Here is an 18,971-nt window from a genome sequence, read left to right as displayed (position 1 = left end):
ACATGGAAGTCTGCGCCACTGTAAGCGACATCTCAGGACCAGGAGAAGAAATATGTGCGTGCACGAAACGTTCAAGGACAGTGGCGAGTGGACTAGCGTGCGTCCAATATCCTTCGTCGCGTCGACTAGACCGGCTGGCCGGCTTCATCTTAGCAAGTTTCTACTGGGAGTCAGCTCTGGTCTTTGTTGTTAGGCCAGCCCATGTCGCCGAGTACATTCTGAAAGCACGCGAGGCGACCACGACGACAGTCGACAGCGCGCGTTGGCGTGATCCCGACCAAGTTCTTTATGCCGAGATGCACCGCGCTGCGATGGCAGCCAACGCATTTCTAGCCGGAACAGGACGTCCATTCGACACTAGCAACGCACGCCAACACTTGGCTTGATTTGGATGGCCACAGGGGCGTTTCGTTCAAGTTGTTTTACATTATTTATTTACTTTGAGCTAAAGATCAAACACTTTAGCTGTACGTAAGTCGCTTGAATTTTAAATTTAGGCACGTCAAATTTCTGAGCGTTGGTTCTTTTGTCAAGATTTGTGCTTGGCCTTTTTTATGGGGCGTGCTAGGCGCCATCCAGCTGTTGGAAAACAACATCGGCCTCGCTAGCCATCTGATTTTTTTTCGAAAAAGGGACTCCTAACTATGTATACGACCATCTTATTAAACAAATAAATAGGTTACAACACGGTTTTAAAGTCTCCAAATGAAAATTAAAAAAAGGCTCACACGGAGCCAAAATGGCGAGAAGGACACCACAACCGGCTGGTAAAAAAGAGATAGATAAACTAATTGCCTATCCTATTACATGACCGCCATCCAAACCGGTTGAAGATATCCCGAGCTACCATCTCCCAGCAGATAGATCCAGTAACCAAACGCTCTCTGGCCTCCGTCGGAGTGAGTAGCGACCACGAACGGATCAACGCCGTGGCTCTGAAAATAACCTGCAAAAAATGAATGTGTGTTGTCCTGTTAAAAACCAAATCATTTCTGCAATTCCATAGCGCCCACAATAGGGCACAGACTCCTACGCGAATATGTCTCGCTAACTCGGGCTCTATCCCCTTAAGCCACGTTCCAAATAACGTGTTGACAGAACTCGGTGGAGTAATATTGAAAGCAATATGGACTGTCCGCCATAAAACTTGGGCTAGTAGGCAATCAAGAAAAAGGTGTTTTATCGTCTCATCCCGATCACAGAAACTACACCTAGTAGGTCCTGTCCAATTACACTTTGTCAAATTGCCCTTGGTTAAAATAACTTGTTTATGAACAAACCACATAAACACTTTGATTTTCAGAGGGACTTTGACAGCCCAAACATGTTTGGACCTAGGAATCGAGCTTGAATTGATAACCATCAACATACATTGATTTAACTGTAAATACTTCAAACCTAGTAAGTTTCCAGCGTAATTCATCGGGTTGTTGAGAAAGCTGAACCTCCATCAGTCTACTTACTAGACGGAGCCATTCTTCCCAACGATTGCCCACTAGCGCCCTTCTGAACTGAATATTAAGGGGGATAGATTGAAGTACCGTTGCAACAAACACCTCACGTCGTTGAACAATACGATACAAAGACGGGTATTGAATGGCTAAGGGTGTCTCTCCGAGCCAAATATCCTCCCAGAAACGCGTACTAGCACCGTTACCAACAATAAACTTTGTCCTATTAAATAGGGATAGTTTTACTTTCATAAGCCCTTTCCAAAAAGGTGAGTCAGTCGGCCTTACTGTCACCTGAGACAAAGTTTTGGTTTGAAGATACTTGCTACGGAGGATTTGCGCCGAAGTGACGTCAGTCCCACTTGATAACTTCCACAGCCACTTGCTGAGAAGACATATGTTCTTAACTTCAAGATTCTCAATGCCAAGACCCCCTTGGTCTTTCGGTCTACAGATGATATCCCATTTGGCTAAATGGTATTTTCTTTCTAGTTCATCACCCTGCCAAAAGAAACGTGATCGATAAAAGTCCAGTCTTTTCCTAACTCCAACTGGGACTTCGAAGAACGATAAAAGAAACATAGGCATACTCGTGAGAACCAAATTTATCAGAATTAATCGGCCTCCGTATGACATGAGCTTGCCCTTCCAGCAACTAAGTTTCTTTTCAAATCTGTCCTTGATGCACTTTCATTCTCTGTTTGTCAGCTTACGATGGTGGATTGGTATTCCTAAGTATGTGAAAGGTAAAGCCCCCAAATCGCACCCAAACAATTGCCTATATGCCTCTTGTTCGTCATTGGCTCTACCAAAGCAGAACAACTCGCTTTTGTGAAAGTTAATCTTTAACCCGGTCAATTGTTCAAATAAGCATAACACCAGCTTCATATTTCTTGCTTTGGCCAAGTCATGCTCCATAAAGATGATTGTATTATCGGCGTACTGAAGGATGGACACACCTCCGTCAACGAGATGAGGTACCAAGCCATCCACTTGACCAGCCTCCTTAGCCCTTCCTATCATAATTGCCAACATATCAACTACAGTGTTGAACATAATAGGGGACATCAGATCCCCTTGTGTCAGGCCCTTATGTGTTTGGAAATAATGACCTATCTCATCATTCACTTTAATTCCAACACTCCCTTTTTACGTATATGATTCAACCTGGCGGTGCCAGGCTTCATCAAAACCTTTCATACGCAATGCCTGTTGTAGGAATGGCCATTTTACTTTATCGTACGCTTTCTCGAAATCCACCTTAAAAACAACTCCATCCAATTTTTTTGAGTGAATCTCATGGAGCGTTTCATGAAGGACCACCAACCCTTCTAGGATGTTTCTGTCCAGCATGAAAGCAGTTTGGGAATGCTGCACCACAGAATGCGCAATCTGTGTGAGCCGATTAGTCCCAACCTTGGTGAAAATTTTGAAACTAACATTGAGCAGGCAGATCGGCCTGAACTGCTCAATTCTCACAGCATCCGTTTTTTAGGAAGCAGTGTTATTGTTCCAAAATTTAAGTGAAATAACTAAAACTGTCCAGAGAAAAGATAATGGAACATTGGTAGCAAATCCCCCTTAATAATATGCCAACACTTTTTGTAAAACTCCGCCGGGAATCCATCAGGCCCAAGAGCCTTATTGTTTTTCATCTGCGCTATGGCATCAAACACCTCCTTCTCCGAGAACGGGGCAACCAAAATATCATTATCATTAGCAGTTAGTTGAGGCACATCCTCAATCCTGGACTCATCGAGGGACACACAACTATCCTCCGGAGGTCCAAATAACTGCTTATAATACTCGGTTATGTAAAGTTTCAAGTTGTCCTGTCCTACAATAGTTCCTTCATCTTGTTCAAGCTGAAAGATTCTCTTCTTTCTGTGCTTGCCATTAGCAATCAAGTGGAATAATTGAGTGTTTGCGTCCCCTTGGACCACTTTGCGGACCTTAGCCCGCAACGCCCACTTCCATTCTTCTTCGCGGAGAAGTTCTTTCAACCTCATCTCCGCATCTAGTTTACCCTGGAGCTCTGCGGCTTGCAAGATCGTGGATTCGGCTTTTATATCTAGGGACTGAATCAGAGAAAGGAGCCTTTCCTTTTCAACCTTATAAATCCCACTAAGGTGTTTAGCCCATCCCCATAGGAAACTCCTCAAATGCCTAATCTTATTCTGCCAACGCTCGACAGAAGTCGTACCTCCTGCATCCTTAGCCCATTCCCTGGCAATCAGCTCCAAGAAACCTTCTCGTTCAAACCATGCCAGCTCGAAAGAAAAGGTGTTTTTGTTTCCCACATGGTTTGGCTCACCTGAGTCCACGAATAAAGGTGTGTGATCCGAGATTCCGCGCGAGAGAGCCTGAACCGTTACGAGGGGGAACTTCTGTTCCCACTCGACACTCGCGAGGACTCGATCAAGCTTCTCATACGTAGGGTTAGGCAAAGCATTAGCCCAGGTAAATTTTCTACCGGAAAGCTCTATCTCTCTCAGATCCAAGCTTTCAATAATGGTATTGAACATAAACGACCATCTGCCGTCAAAATTATCATTATTCTTTTCCTCTCTCCTCCTAATGATGTTGAAGTCACCCCCAACTAAAATTGGGAGCTGCTCAGATCCGCAGATTCGAACAAGGTCCGCCAAAAACTCCGGTTTAAGCTCGGGTTGCGCGGCACCATAAACCGCCACCAGAGCCCGGTTAAACCCATCAGCTTTGGACCTGACCCGAAACTTAACCGCGAAGTCACCCATCACTACACTTCGGACTTCCAGTGAATCGCAATTCACTCCAAGCAAGATCCCACCCGATCTTCCTCGCGGAGGAAGGCAATCCCAATCAAAATCGACACCGCCCAATAAAGTGTTGAGAAACTGGGGCGCAAAATTATCCCTACCAGTTTCCGAGAGAGCAATAAAATCTAATCTATGCTCAAGAGACGCCTCAGCAAGAAACCTTCTTTTAGCCAAGTCCTTCAGACCTCTGCTATTCCAAAAGATTCCTTTCATAGTTCATCATGAAATTTTTTGGTAGTCTGAATCCTAGCACTCCTACGAATCGTTGAAACGGGATAAATCTTTTGCTTCCACTTATGTTTGGGTTTACTTTGGTCCTCCATCCGGTCCTCATATCCGGGCTCGGTGGGTCTAGCAACTGCATCCTCTAGAATTACATCCTCTTCCTCAGACTCAAGAGTGGATGGTGCAAGATCCGCACAAAGATTATCGAGCACTCTGACCCTCAATGCATCAATCTCTGCATCATTCATGGGTTTTACCGCTGCTATGTTTCAAATTGTTTCTAAAGCGTGTTTCGCTTCCAAATCTAGGAGATCATTAACCGAGTTGGAAATTTCACTATTAGTACTCCCTAGAGAAACTCCTAATTGGTTGGCATTATTAATAATCTCATCTTTAGACAAAATGCAATATAGAATTAGATACGTTGATAGACATACCAGTAGTGACCTCAATGTCATGAAGCTTGGCCGCCCTCATAGCGCACCTCTGCTGCATGTCATCAACCTCCGGGTGCTCCTGGATACGAGAACTCATCCGTCGCCCCACAGAAACCGGGTCAGGGATCCCACCAAAGGAAATGACCTCCTCCCGAGTAATACCTCGCGCTGAAGGGTCAACCAAAGTTACCGGAGGAGGCGGCGGTGGGCTCCCAAGCCCCACGGATGAGTGCGTCAACCCGCAGCCCTGGGCCGCCGGTAAGCCAGGAGAGGGAAGTGCGGGGGCTGCCTGCCCGAGCACTCCCCCCGGCCCAACCCTCAGGTCAGAGGGCGCAGCCGTCCTGACTGCCGAAGGAGAAGGGGGGGTGAGGCCACCTTCCCCAGACCCCCCACCCCGCGCCACTGGAGATGTGGCCGTTCTAGCCGCCGCCGGGGAGGAGGGTACCGAGGCCACCTGCCCCGGACCGCCTCCCCCATGGCCGGCCGTCATCGGTGTCGCCGACACCAGGATAGGAGGGGAAGAAGTCGAGGCCACCTGCCCCAGACTCCCTCCCCCAGACATAACCTCCAAAGCAAACGTCATCTCCCGGAACGCGGCCGCTGGTAGAGCGAGGGAAAGAGAAGCCACCTGAGGCTCCACCTCCCCTCCCCCATCCAAGGTCATCGTCGAGGGTGTCCTCACCAAGCCTCCAACCAAGGGAATATCAACAACATCAAACTCCAACACCGGAAGCGTGCACTCAAACACAACATCAGATTCCACCCGGTCGCTCTAGAGTCTGGGAGGGGCAGAAGCTGGCTCAAATGACCCAAACCGCAAAGAACTCATAGGCACCGAGGAAGCTGGTGCCGGATCTACCCCGGGCCCGTCCCCGGGCAACTGCGCAATAGGTCCCGAACCATTGGACGCCTCTCGTCCAGCCTCATCAGTCGGTGCCCCTTTAGCACCCGTGCTGTCATCACCCTTGTGCATATCCACATCAGTCCCATTGATCGCCTCAGCGAACAGATCTGCATCCTCAAACTCAATCTCGAGAGGAAACACCTCTCCCCTGTAACTCCAGTTGACCACATCAGTGACGAACTCAATGTCCAGAACGCTCACTAGAAGTCAGGCCACACCATGAGCGCGGGTATAGGCCATATCCACTTTCTTAGTTTTTTCGACCATAATTCCCAGACTAGCCACAACTCGAGCATCCTGCATTGGCTCAGAGGGAGCCTCGAAAAACCACAACCAAACCTGAGTAAGGGGCTTGCCCTTAGGCTCCACCTTCTTCCACTCGTGAAATTCCAGAATGCATTTAGTGCCAGGTACTCTGCACAACCCAAAGCTCAACAATCTCTGCAAATCATCCATATTTGGGAAGTCAACCTTGAAGACATTGGCCTCAATATTGACAAGCTCCCACTGGAAGCCACCTGGAGCCAGTTCCTGAAGCCTCTGCACAATCTGAGCCTCAGAAACCTCTCCCTGGGTAGCTTTCACAATCTCAGTGGTCAAACTCTGCGTCTCCACCAGAATCTCTCTCGCAGTCGGGGACTCAAAGAACATCAACTCTGCACAATATACTCCATACATTGTAAGAGCCGGAACCTGATCACGCAGAAACGGGCAATCACCCGTGGCATGTGCTGGCTTACCACACGAATCGCACAGCTCTGCCACGCACTCAGCAATGAAGTGACCCTTCTCACCATATCGATAACATAACATCTTCTCTTTCTTACGTGCCCACTTGGACACTCTCTCTGAATCAGTCATGTCACCTTCCTCAGCTGTAACCCCAGTCCCAGGAACCTCCGCGTTGGCCAGTGCCGTCACGACATCCATCGCCTGGCTAGGCAGGTCAGTCGTCTGAACGGGATCGACTGCCATGACAGAGGCCGTATGGTCAACAACGACCGGCAGCGAAGGCTGTCTGTTACGGAACCGACCACGACCACCACCACGACCCCCACGATGACCACGGTAGCCACCTCTCTGTCGGTAGTCTGGGCCAGAAGCTCCCTCAACAAAACCACCCAGAGGGCCGAGAAAAGGTCTCTCAGCAAAACCATCACTCTGCCAGGCATAGCCACGACCATCTCCCCGTGGATGACGAGCCACGGTGTTGACTGTCCCCATATGCATCATAACCGTCGTCCCCCCACTGTACCTGGGGCGGATCATAATTCTCTCCAGCAACCGAGTTCTGCCTCGTCTGCGTTGGGCCCGAGCGTTTTTGCGCCGGCCTCGCGACGTAGTGAGGCGGCGGCGCGACACGTGGCTGAAATCCAGCAGAAGAGTCCTGGGTCGGCGGCCTCTGCGTAGTGGCACCACGCCCCACAGGCGTAGCCGTCGGCGGCCTTGGCGGAGCAGCGCCGTGCCCCACAGCCGTCGGCAACGTGGCAGCCGGCGTGTGTATACGAGGCTGCTGATTCGCCATCCCTGGCTTATTCGGCCTAGGGCCCTGCCCCTGTCCGGCCACAGCAAGCGCGGCAGCAGTAGTCGCCCCATGAGCAGGCGGCCTACGTCCCGTGGCGCCACCACCACGACCCGCCGCTGTCGGCCCAGCCTTAGTGGTCGCCGAAGGTCGCTGCCCCAGGTTGCCACCACCACGCCCCACCGCGGCTGGCCCGGTCCCAGAGACCACCGGAGGGTTCAGAACCGGCGGCGCTCCACCACCACGTCCGCCCGGCGCGGTCCCGGCCACCGCCGAGGGCTTCGGACCAGGAGGACGCCCTCCACGCTCCGCCATAGCCTAGAGAGGAGGCACACGAGCAGCACGGCCAGGGCCACACCTCGGGAACCCAGGCACGGCATGGCGACGTCGAACCCTAGACGTAGGCGGAGTAGGAGACGAAAAACGAAGACGACGATCCGGCGGCGTACATGCAGCTACGTAAGCCGTACACTCAATTGACGTTTCCTGGGCCTCGCACCCAAGGACATCTAGTCTGCATCGCCGCTCCACGCTGCACTCGTGCTGGGCCACATACCCAGACACGCCACAAACGGAGCCGGCCCGCTCAGCCACAGGCCCAGTATGGCCCAGAATAAAATTCAAACGCCGATCACGTTCCTCTCTGATCGAGATCGGTGGATCAACCTCCACCGGCATCGCCGACGGCTGCCTCACCGCCGCCCGACCCTTCTTCTTACGGCGATTGACCATTTTCCAATCAGCAAAGAAATCACCAAGCGTTAATGACGGTAGCCTTACCTTTGGTAGCGGCCCCTTCCAGGGTTTCTCAGCCGTTGGAGCAGTCCGCCGATGGACGACTCGCCGGAGCACCTCCTCCTTCTCGTCCGCCCCAAGACCAGTCCAGGCCGCATCCGTCACCGGCACGATCCCATCGATGCATGTCGCAAGCTCCTCCTCCGAATACCCAACCTGCAACGAGTACCAGACAAAGTCCGACGGCATTGGGGAGGCCGCCTCCTTACCAGATCCAGCGACGTCCCGACCATCCTCGTCTTCGGAGTCATCAGACTCCATACCAGCAAGGGCCCAGAAGCGATTCCCCCGCCGTTGGGATGACCCGACGGCGGTCAGCGCGGTGGCACCCCGATCGCCCGCTCTGTCGCCCGCCCTGTCACCCCTCATCAGCAGAGAGTACATCACTAGCCACCCGATGCATTCGCTAGTGATCATCAGATTGAATCCTCTTGGCTCATCCTTTCCGCACACATCCAAGTTTGCAGCTAAGCATTATTCGGTTGGCCCCGCCGTATGTCCGCATGTAGCATGCAGATGTAGGCCATCAGCGATGCACCGCCGAGCAGACCACCTCATAATCACTCACAACAATGACAGTTTCTTCGCACCACGGCGGCACCCAATCGATGTACCCGTTGCTGGCTCGCAAAGTCTCGCTGTCATAGCATCTTCAGCTACCGGTTTCCAGCAACGATGCTACCTCACCATAGTACTTGTAGCATGGTTGGCTGCGTTCATGGTTTTCACTTTCATTGAGATTTTGATGAAATTCATTGAATTTCATTCATTTCAGCACTCACTGAAATATTTACTTTCGTCCAAAATATTTCAGCAATTTCAGTACTATACATGAATTCAAATATTTTTCAAAAATAAGTTAAAAAATCAAATATTTAATTGAATTCAACCGAATATTTCAGCCTTTTGACTGAAATGCAAAGTGAAATCACTAAAATTCACCGAATTTCGATGATTTCAGTTGGTACTGAATTTTTTTCTGAAATTGAAAGTGAAAACCTTGGTTGCGTTACAAAACGCATTGTCGCCGTGGACATCGAACCATTGCGAAGCGTTGTGTGGCATGCCTCATCGATGCATCCTTCAAAGAAAGAATGCGTCGACACATCGCGCGGCCATCCATGTTGTCATGGTCATCGAAGCATTGTCACAACCATTGAAGCATGCCTTGCAGCATGACCGCGACTGTTGATGTCCTTGCGGCACGTCCCATTGTTATGCTCATCGAAGCATCGTCATGGCCGTTGAAGCACACCTCACAACATCATTGTGGCGTTCACGTTGTTGTGGCATCCCTTTTCATGGTTGTCGAAGCATCGCCAGGGTGCCCCCATCAATTTGTAGCAACAGTGGCTGTTGCGACCATCCCGTTGGAGCACCGCCAATGGCTACAGCACCGACAAGCTCTGCGGTTGTAGCACCCGTTGTGGCTACAACACCGACGAGATATGTGGTTGCAGCATCGGTTGTGACGCCGGCGCCGGCAAACTCCACGGTTGCAGCACCAGTCATGACTACAACGCCGACAAGATCTAGGGTTGCAGCACCCGTCATGGCTACGACGCCGGCGAGCTCTGCGGATGCAACACTAGTCATGATGACAGCACCGGCAAGCTCTATGGTTGCAGCACCGGTTGCGCCTACGCCGTCGGCTAGCATTGCGGTTGCAACATCGATCGCAGCTACGGCGCTAGCGAGCTCTACGGTTGCAGCATTGCTGTCACGACTACGACACCGGCGAGCACTGCGGTTGTAACACCGGTCTTGGCTACTGCGCCGGCGAGCTCTACGTTGCTGCACCGGTCGTGACTACGACACGAGCGAGTTGCAGTTGTAACACCGGTCGTGGCTATGGCGCCGGTGAGATCTATGGTTGGAGAACCGGTCGAGGCTACGGCGCCGGCGAGCTCTATGGTTGCAGCACCGGTCAAGGCTATGACACTGGCAATCACTGCGCTTGTAACACCGGTCGTGGCTATGGCACCGGCGAGGTCTACGGTTGCAGCACCGGTCGCGGCTACGGCACCGGCAAGCAGTGCGGTTGTAACACCGGTCGGGGCTACGGTGCCAACAAGCTCTACGGTTGCAGCACGGGTTGCGACTATGGCACCGGCGAGCATTGCGATTGTAACACCGGTCGGGTCTATGACGCCGGCGAACGTCGGCGACATCAGCCACCGCTCAACCGTGGCTTTAGTCATCAACCAAGATTCCGCGCAACAATCTGCGCCTTGCTCCCAACCAGCCTCGCAGCATCGCCGGCTACGATGCTCGTAGTCCAGTTCAACGGCTCGTAGTAGTAGCCTCCCGGTATCGCCACACTGCTCGCAGCAGCCTCCCCATAACGTCGCCAATCCCACATGCACTGGCCGTCGACACCATGCAGAAGTTGAGCTCCGGGCACGTCCACACTCGCAGCACTGCGTCCTCCCGACTCTTAGCTCCTGCCGTCCATTGCAGGAATGCCTCTGGTCATGGAGGGTTGCTCTCTCTCCTCACGTTCGCTTGGGCAGCCATATGGCACCGATTGCACAACAGCCGCTAGGAGTGTAGGTGCTTTCATGGATGCCTGCTCACTACAAGAAATATGTCAACTTGTGACCTTCTGTCAGTGACCCTGAAAGAATTGGTCATAAATTTACGACCATTTGAGACCAATTGGTCAAGAGTTGTTCGGGGGGCTCTAAACCCTAAACTATGTCGACCATTTTGGTTAAAAATGTCGCAGTTTCCTTACACGAAATGGTCATAAAGCAGATAGCCCTGGCCCGTTGCCTTATTTCTAGCTGATCACGACCAATATAGATGGTCATAACCTTGTAAATTGTGGTGGATTGCTATGACTAGGCGCCACCTCATCAGTTTTTGCCTATGTGTCATGTCCATGTGTCAATTTTTGCCCTAGGTTGTGAAGCAACCTATATTTCTGTCATTCCCAAAATTCCAAAAAGATCATAAATTCTTTGGGTCATATCTTCATCAAATATGTAAAAATCCTTCCTTGCCTAGTTCAAAAATAATTCAACAATATTCATTTTCCTATTCTGTTCAGAACATCACTTTGTGAAGGACATCCTATTTATATATTCGTGATTGCCCTCAAAATTTTTGGGCACTCTTTCCTATCCAAAACATTGCCTCATGACAAAATACAGCTCCATTTGCGCTGTAAATCTTCCTCGGCAAATTTTCAAAGTTTTTGTCCACCTAGAAGCATTATGAAGGAAGAACCATTTTTATATATCCAAATGACATGAAATTTATACAGTTCCTTAATATGCCCAAATTATCACCCTCCTCTAAATTGCAGCTCAGTCAAACCATCTATGTGAGCCCAGGTTCAATTTATATTTTATGGCCAGATTGGCACATTGTAAAGCAAGTGTTATCTAGACCCCTCCTATTACCCTCAAACTTTTTGGGCACTCTTCCATACCCAAATAATTGCCACATGATAATATTTAGCTCCATTTTCCTGGTAAATCTTTCTCAGGAAATTTCCAAAGTTTCTATCTCAAGAGAAGCTTTGTGAAGTAAGTACTAGCTAGGCTTACCCAAATGATCTGAAAATTTACCAGGGCATGACCATACCTATGTAACTTACCTACACCAAATTTGAGCTCATTTCATTTATCCAATTTCTCTCGCTAATTTTCCCAAGTTTCTGTCTAGAGAAGAGCATTGTGAAGGAAGAGCCACTTTGGCATGTCCAAATGGTATCAATTTTCTACAATGCTTTCCTATGCCCAAGTAATCATTCTCCACCAATTTCCAGCTCAATCCATTCATTGTTTTGAGCCCAGCTTCAACATTCATATTTGTGTCCAGTGTGGTACTTTGCAAAGAAAGTACCACCTAGACTCCTTCTTTTGAGCTGAAAATTTGTGAAGACAATCTTCTTAGTATATGATTGTCCCCAGCCAAAACACACACCAAATGGCCATGTGCATTTTTCGTACCGCTAATCAAACACTTGGCTGCTAATTCATATTTGAGCATAGTTCGGTCTCTTCGTGAGAAACTTCTGGTGTCATTTTCTTCCTACCACCTACCTAGCGAGTGCCCAACCCACTAGACATGCCTAGGCCACCCAAAACGCATGGCAACACCACAGTCACGCGGTGACCACGCGACAGTCATGCGACTTTACGCGCTTTGGAGTTGGGGCCCTCGGCTACCGTCCAAACCTCAACATATCGCCACCAAACCATGTATTTCTGATTAAATAGATACTTATGTAACTAGAAATGATTTTTGGAAAAAATAAAGAGCAACCTATAAGGCAGTTGCAGTTTAAATTTGACTCATTTCCAACTGAATCGGCAGAAATTTGTCTTTTTCACGATAGGTGGATAAAAACTTTTGGCACCCGACCATTTTGTCTATTGTGCATTAAATATGGCCTAATATTTTATAAAATTGATTTGATCCAATTTTGCAACAAATATATGGTAGGTCCTTCATAAAAAAACTCATTTTGGGCACTCGAAAAATGGAAAATGTATTTTCATGAAAATAAATGAAAACTCCCTTAGGAAACATTGTTTGGAATTCCAAGATTCACCCTTGTGCACAATATTAGATCATTTGAACAAACTATGCCATGAATGTGACTATAAGATTGATCATTTGGCTTGTAAGCCATTAATCTTCACGCATGATAGCTCATTTCCGAGAACACTTTTTAAAATTAATTGTCGTATTACAAGTTTATTATTTTTCCTAGAAACTTGGTCACATATGATGACACAATGCAAAGGTTTCCAATTTTTTGAATTTTTTTTGAATTTTTTGTGCCCGTTTCAAAATGTGGTCAAAACAGCGGTCTTGACCGTTCCTAGCTAGTGGTTGAATCTTGAAAAACTTTTGATGTTTCTCTGATTAAATAGATACTTATGTACCTAGAAATGATTTTTGGAAAAAAATAAAGAGCAAACTATGAGGCAGCTGCAGTTCAAATTCGCCCCGCTTCCTCCTGAATCGGCGGAAATTTGTCTTTTTCACTAGAGGTGGATCAAGGCTTTTGACACCCAACCATTTGGTCAACTGTGCATTAAATATGGCCTAGTATTTTATAAAATTCATTTGGTCCAATTTTGTAACAAATATATTGTAGGTCCTTCATAAAAAAACTCATTTTGGGCACTCAAAAAATGGAAAATGAATTTTCCGTGCAAATAAAATGAAAACTCACCTTAGGCAACATTGTCTGGAATTCCAAGATGCACCCTTGTGCACGGTATAAGATCATTTGAACAAAATATGCCATGAATGTGGCCACAAGATTGATTATTTGGCTTGAAAGCCATGAATCTTCACGCATGATAGCTCATTTCTGAGAACATTTTTTTAAAATAATTTTTGTATTACATGTTTATTATTTTTCCTGGAAACTTAATCACATATGATGACACAATGCGAAGGTTTTCCAATTTTTTTATTTTTTTATTTTTTATGCTCGTTTCAAAATGCGGTCAAAACGGCGGACTTGATCGTTCCTAGGTAGTGGTCAAATCTTGGATTTTTTTGATATTTCTCTGATTAAATAGATACTTATGTACCTAGAAATAATTTTTGGAAAAAATAAAGAGCAAACTATGAGTCAGTTGTAATTCAAATTTAACCTGCTTCCTACTGAATCGGCGGAAATTTGTCTTTTTCACCAGAGGTGGATCAAGGCTTTTGACACCCAACCATTTGGTCAATTGTGCATTAAATATGGCTTAATATTCGGGAAAATTGATTTGGTCCAATTTTGCAACAAATATATGGTAGGTCCTTCACAAAAAGAACTCATTTCGGGCACTGAAAAAATGGAAAATGTATTTTCCGTGCAAAGAAAATGAAAACTCTCTTAGGCAACATTGTTTGGAATTCCAAGATGCACCCTTGTGCCCAATATGAGATCATTTGAACAAATTATGTCATGAATGTGGCCATAAGATTGATCATTTGGCTTGAAAACCATGAAATCTTCACGCATGATAGCTCATTTCTGAGAACACTTTTCTAAAATAATTGTCGTATTATAAGTTTATTATTTTTCCTAGAAATTTGATCACATATAATGACACAATGCGAAGGTTTTCCATTTTTGATTTTTTTGCATGTTTCAAAATGCGGTCAAAACGGCGGGCTTGACCATTCCTAGCTAGTGGTTGAATCTTGGAAAACTTTTGATATTTCTCTGATTAAATAGATACTTATGTACCTAGAAATTATTTTTTTGGAAAAAAATAAAGAGCGAACTATGAGGCAGCTGCAGTTCAAATTTGACCCGCTTCCTACTGAATTGGCAAAAATTTAACTTTTTCACCAGAGGTGGATAAAGGCTTTTGACACCCAACCATTTGGTCAATTGTGCATTAAATATGGCCTAATATTTTAGTAAAAATGATTTGGTCCAAATTTGCAACAAATATATGATAGTTTCTTCACAAAATAACTCATTTTGGGCACTTGAAAAATGGAAAATGAATTTTTCGTCGAAAGAAAATGAAAATTTCTTATGCAACATTGTTTTTCATTTCAAGATGCACCCTCATGCACAATATGAGATCATTTGAACAAACTATTCCATAAATGCGGTCATAAGATTGATTATTTGGCTTGAAAGTCGTGAATCTTCACACACGAGAGGTGAGCACTTTTTAAAAATAATTGTCGTAGTCCAAGTTTGTTAATTTTTCTGGAAACTCGGTCACATATAATGACAGAATGCGAATGATTTCATTTTTTTTATTTTTATAAATTATTATGCACATTTAAATGCGGTCAAAATGGCGAGCATGACCGTTCGTAGCTAGAATGATCAGAAATGCAATCAAATTGGTGATCATCCATAAAATATGGTCTAACTTAAGTGAAAATTTTAGTGATACCATTTTGCAAAATATTTTTGATAGCAGCTTCACAACCCCCTTGTTTTTAGCACTAAGAAATAGAGTTATTTTTGATAGCTCATGTTTCTAACCAATCAGGACGCAGTCCACGGATCATCCCACCGCAGTCGATCTGAGTCGTCCACCTCCCACGAATCCAACATCTCTTGCTAACCTCTCCTAAACACACGCGCGCGGCACACCCTCCTTCCTCGATCCCCTTCTTTCCCGAGAAACCCTAGGTCAAGCGCTACCGCCTCCCTCTTCCTCCCTCTCCCTGATCCAGATCCCTCCTCCGCCGCCCCTCCTCCCATCCGCCACCCTTCCAGTTCCAGTCATCCCCGCAGCAGATCGAGAGAGCCACCCAACCTCACCGTTGATAGATGCACCGCCGCCTAGCAGCCATGGCCGGATGGCTCGCCGGTGTGCGCGTGCTTCTATACGCGCCGCTTCATCGTTCCCTACCCTAGCAGTCGATCCCAACTGCCGCTGCTTCACCGGCCTCCTCCATCTCTCTAGTGGCCACGAGTGACCACCCAATTCCACTCTAGATCCCCAATGCCAAAGGCAGAGCCAGCCGCCGCCGGCCTCCGTTGTCTTCCCCAACCCCGGCCTTCACTCCGTCGCTGGCGCCCTCTCCCCTCCTCCCCCTCTCCGTAGATCCTCTCGAGCAACGTTGCCCATGGCCAGATCTGCTCCCTCCTCGCGCCGGAAACCCTAGCTGTCGGGGCACGGCCATGGCGACCGACCGGGGGTGCAGGACTAGGACTCGGACAACGGTGGTATGGTAAGGATCCCAACTCATCTCCTCTCCTTCTTATTTCCCACTCCGACCCTCGCCTCATGGAGCGGAGCTTGCTCTATCCGGGACGCCATGGATCTTGTGCGCGTGAAGCTCCTTCTTCCTCCAGCACAAGAACGTACAAGAAGCATCCAAGGTCTGCCCCCTCTCTCGATTTCCTCTTCTTCCCTCCCCTTTCCCTCCATTCCATTCCCTGATGCATTTCTCTGATGGATGGGTTGTGTTGGTTGCAGGACAGACCCGGCGGAAAACCCATGGTGCCATCTGCAGGACAAATTGGCGTGCTAATCTGTCGAGCTTTCCTTCTGATTTCATGGTAAATCACAACCTTCGAACTTCAAACTCCTGTAACGTGCATCCGATAGGCTAATTGTAACCTTCCTTGCGTGATTTAGACCATTAGAGAGAGTCTAGCATTTACCATGGTAGGCAGCAGCCATGATCCATGTTAGGATGTTTTTGTAGGGATACATTGTTGTGTACTTATTGAGAATGATTGCAATGCCTTGGTTTTTTTTCCTATACATAGAATACAATTTTCAGTCATTGGAGAAACTTCATAAAATGTTTTGTGTGCTGTTCACCTACAATTTTGTTTAACTGTTCATGATTAAAATCCAGTGGCTTCTCTTCTTTATACACGTGAATGTGTAGTTCACCTACAATTTTGTGTGCTGCTCACACTGAGAGTTCGCAAATGAGTTTTTATCTCCCCAAATAGGCCGTAGAAGTGTGTGCTGATTGCCATTGCAGGCTGAATTTGTCGACGGCCTATCTTTTGTCTAGCGCATTAGAGGCATGTCCTCACTGAGAACTGAAATAGTGAACTGATGGTTCACGTGCCGTGTGCCGCCATAGGATACATCTCACACCATGCCAACCTATTACTTCACAACATAGTGGCGAGGTACTTTGTATCTACAAAATCTGGGCGTGGTCTTTTTTTCCGGACCAACTAAATATACGCTTTAGTTCAAGGACAGGTCTGAAAATGGTGATCAAGTTTAGACACTATCAGTGCATCTGATGAAACGAGAGTTAAGAAGTGGCCCTGCAAAGTATTTATTTTTCCCAACAAAAAAGAATTAATTAAGATGTGAAATGATTTAGGGCTTCTTTGGACACAAAGAAATTTATGTATGCTGAAAGATGCTGCATGACTTGGTCAGTGCATGCCAAGTCTTTCCTTGATTAGTATGCTATGCCCAATCTATTGTTCAAGTTCGGGCTAGTTGATATTAGATTGAGATAATGAAGTCCTTTTTTTTACTGCCAGAATATGTGATAAAGCAACAAAAAAGGCAACCACATACAAAGGATCCTACGCATGGAATGGATCCTGTTGGGTGCTAATTCTAGTTATTTTATATGAAGAAACACTTACCTTGCAGCCATCTAATATGCAATTCTAATAATATGTGACACCTGATTTTTTTAGTTGTATATGCCATTCATGCATGAATTCCTTTTCTTATGTACCAACTCCCTAATCATGTTTTGTGTTTTCAGTTCGCTATCTTAGGAGAACCTGGTGTGCTATATGGGGAAGCAAAGCAGCAGCCCACAACTCCGACTTGCGACTCCAGATGAAGGCACCACGACGCACCATGCTGCTCCCTTGGAAGGTCGGCTGAGCGATGCGGCGGTGAAGGCAGTGAACGAGCTGCTGCCGTCGGGCGCCGCCGGCAACCTGAGCAGCCTCTGCTCCTGGGCTGACAAGGTCAGGTTCAGGTACTACTAGTCAGCGCCTCTCCACTTCATCGACGTCCCCGAAAACATCTGCAGCTACTACTACGACAGTACGTAGCAATTAACCAACACTCTGTTTTGTTGGACTGAAACTAACTGTAGCATAATGGTCTGTGTGTTGTCTCAGGGTCCTACTAGGACGAGGATGGCGTCAAGGGCCGCTGCGTCGCTGGCGCCATCAACAAATACACCTCCCAGCTCCTCACCTAGGGATCATCATCATCATCGCCATCACCATCTTCTAAATCTTTCAGCCAATGTAATGTTAAGTTACATCATACGGATTTCAGCACATCTCTTCTGGTTGACTGAATTAGTACTGAAGATGCCATGTTTTTTCTGCATGGAATGCTGCAGAAAACCTGATGAAAGCGCTCTTGTTCCTCTCAAACTTCATGGGCGACATCCACAAGGTAGTACTCCTGCCAAACCCCAAGTGCCTGATTTTTGCAAGTGTTTCTATTCCGGGTTGCAACTTAAGCTGACGCTTCTTGTTTATGTAGCCACTGCATGTGGGGTCCTCCTCTGAAAAAGAAGGGAACGCCATCAACGTCCACTGGTATAGAAGGAAATCTGCACTCCACCATGTAAGGCTAGTTCAGACTTAAGGCTGAACCCTTCTCTGTGTAGTATGATTCCGAGGAAACATATGGCAATAATGCTGAAACTTTTCACATTGGCATTGCTATGTTTGATCTGGTGGTGCCAAAAAAAAACTCATATGCTTATGCTGAGCTTACTTTTAAACTCATTTTATTCTGTGTGATGAGCTTAGTATTGTACTGTAGCCACATTCTTGTTTACTTTGTTGAATCCTGTCTTGTGTACTAATCATGAGCTACTAGCATTTGGCTTCTGTGTGCTAATTAAACCTGATAAGTATGTATACTTCTTTGAGATACAAATTCCACATTGCATGTTTATGAGGTTCAATTTCTACATTTGTTGCCAAATATTTGTGTCAACGTGTCTGTCCTTAGGGTCTGATTTAAACTGCATATGCTCTGTTGTATCTATTTTTTTGCCGTTCAAACATTGAAATTCTGGTTCATTTTTTAAACATCGAAATGTTGTTGACCTTGTCCTTCTATGCTTAAATGATAAAAATGTCACATTTTGCTTGGTCTAACATACTGTTAGATTTGCTTTTATTTTGTTTCTAACCATTTTTTTTATAACTTGCAGAGGCTAGCCTTCATGCATGTGTTTGCCGTGAGGTACATGATGTTCAAGTCGGAAGAAGCATAGATTTCTAGCTCATTGGAGCTAGTTATACTGTGATAGCTAGCTCATGATTTGTTCAACGATTCTTCTTCTGTTAATATTTATCCTGTAATCTATCGCTTTGGACCACACTAACATTTGCTCCATGATTCCCTAACTGCTCAACATGTTGATCGGTTTTGA

At 46.8% G+C, this 18,971-nt stretch overlaps 1 pseudogene; it reads left to right on the top strand.

The window, feature by feature from the left end:
* Positions 1-15,181: 15,181 nt before the first annotated feature.
* Positions 15,182-18,743, top strand: LOC125520400 (annotated as a pseudogene).
* Positions 18,744-18,971: the final 228 nt, after the last annotated feature.

This window comes from Triticum urartu, chromosome 7 (assembly GCF_003073215.2).
Source record: "Triticum urartu cultivar G1812 chromosome 7, Tu2.1, whole genome shotgun sequence".
Classification (NCBI taxonomy): domain Eukaryota; kingdom Viridiplantae; phylum Streptophyta; class Magnoliopsida; order Poales; family Poaceae; genus Triticum; species Triticum urartu.
This window is presented reverse-complemented; position numbering and strand designations above follow the sequence as displayed.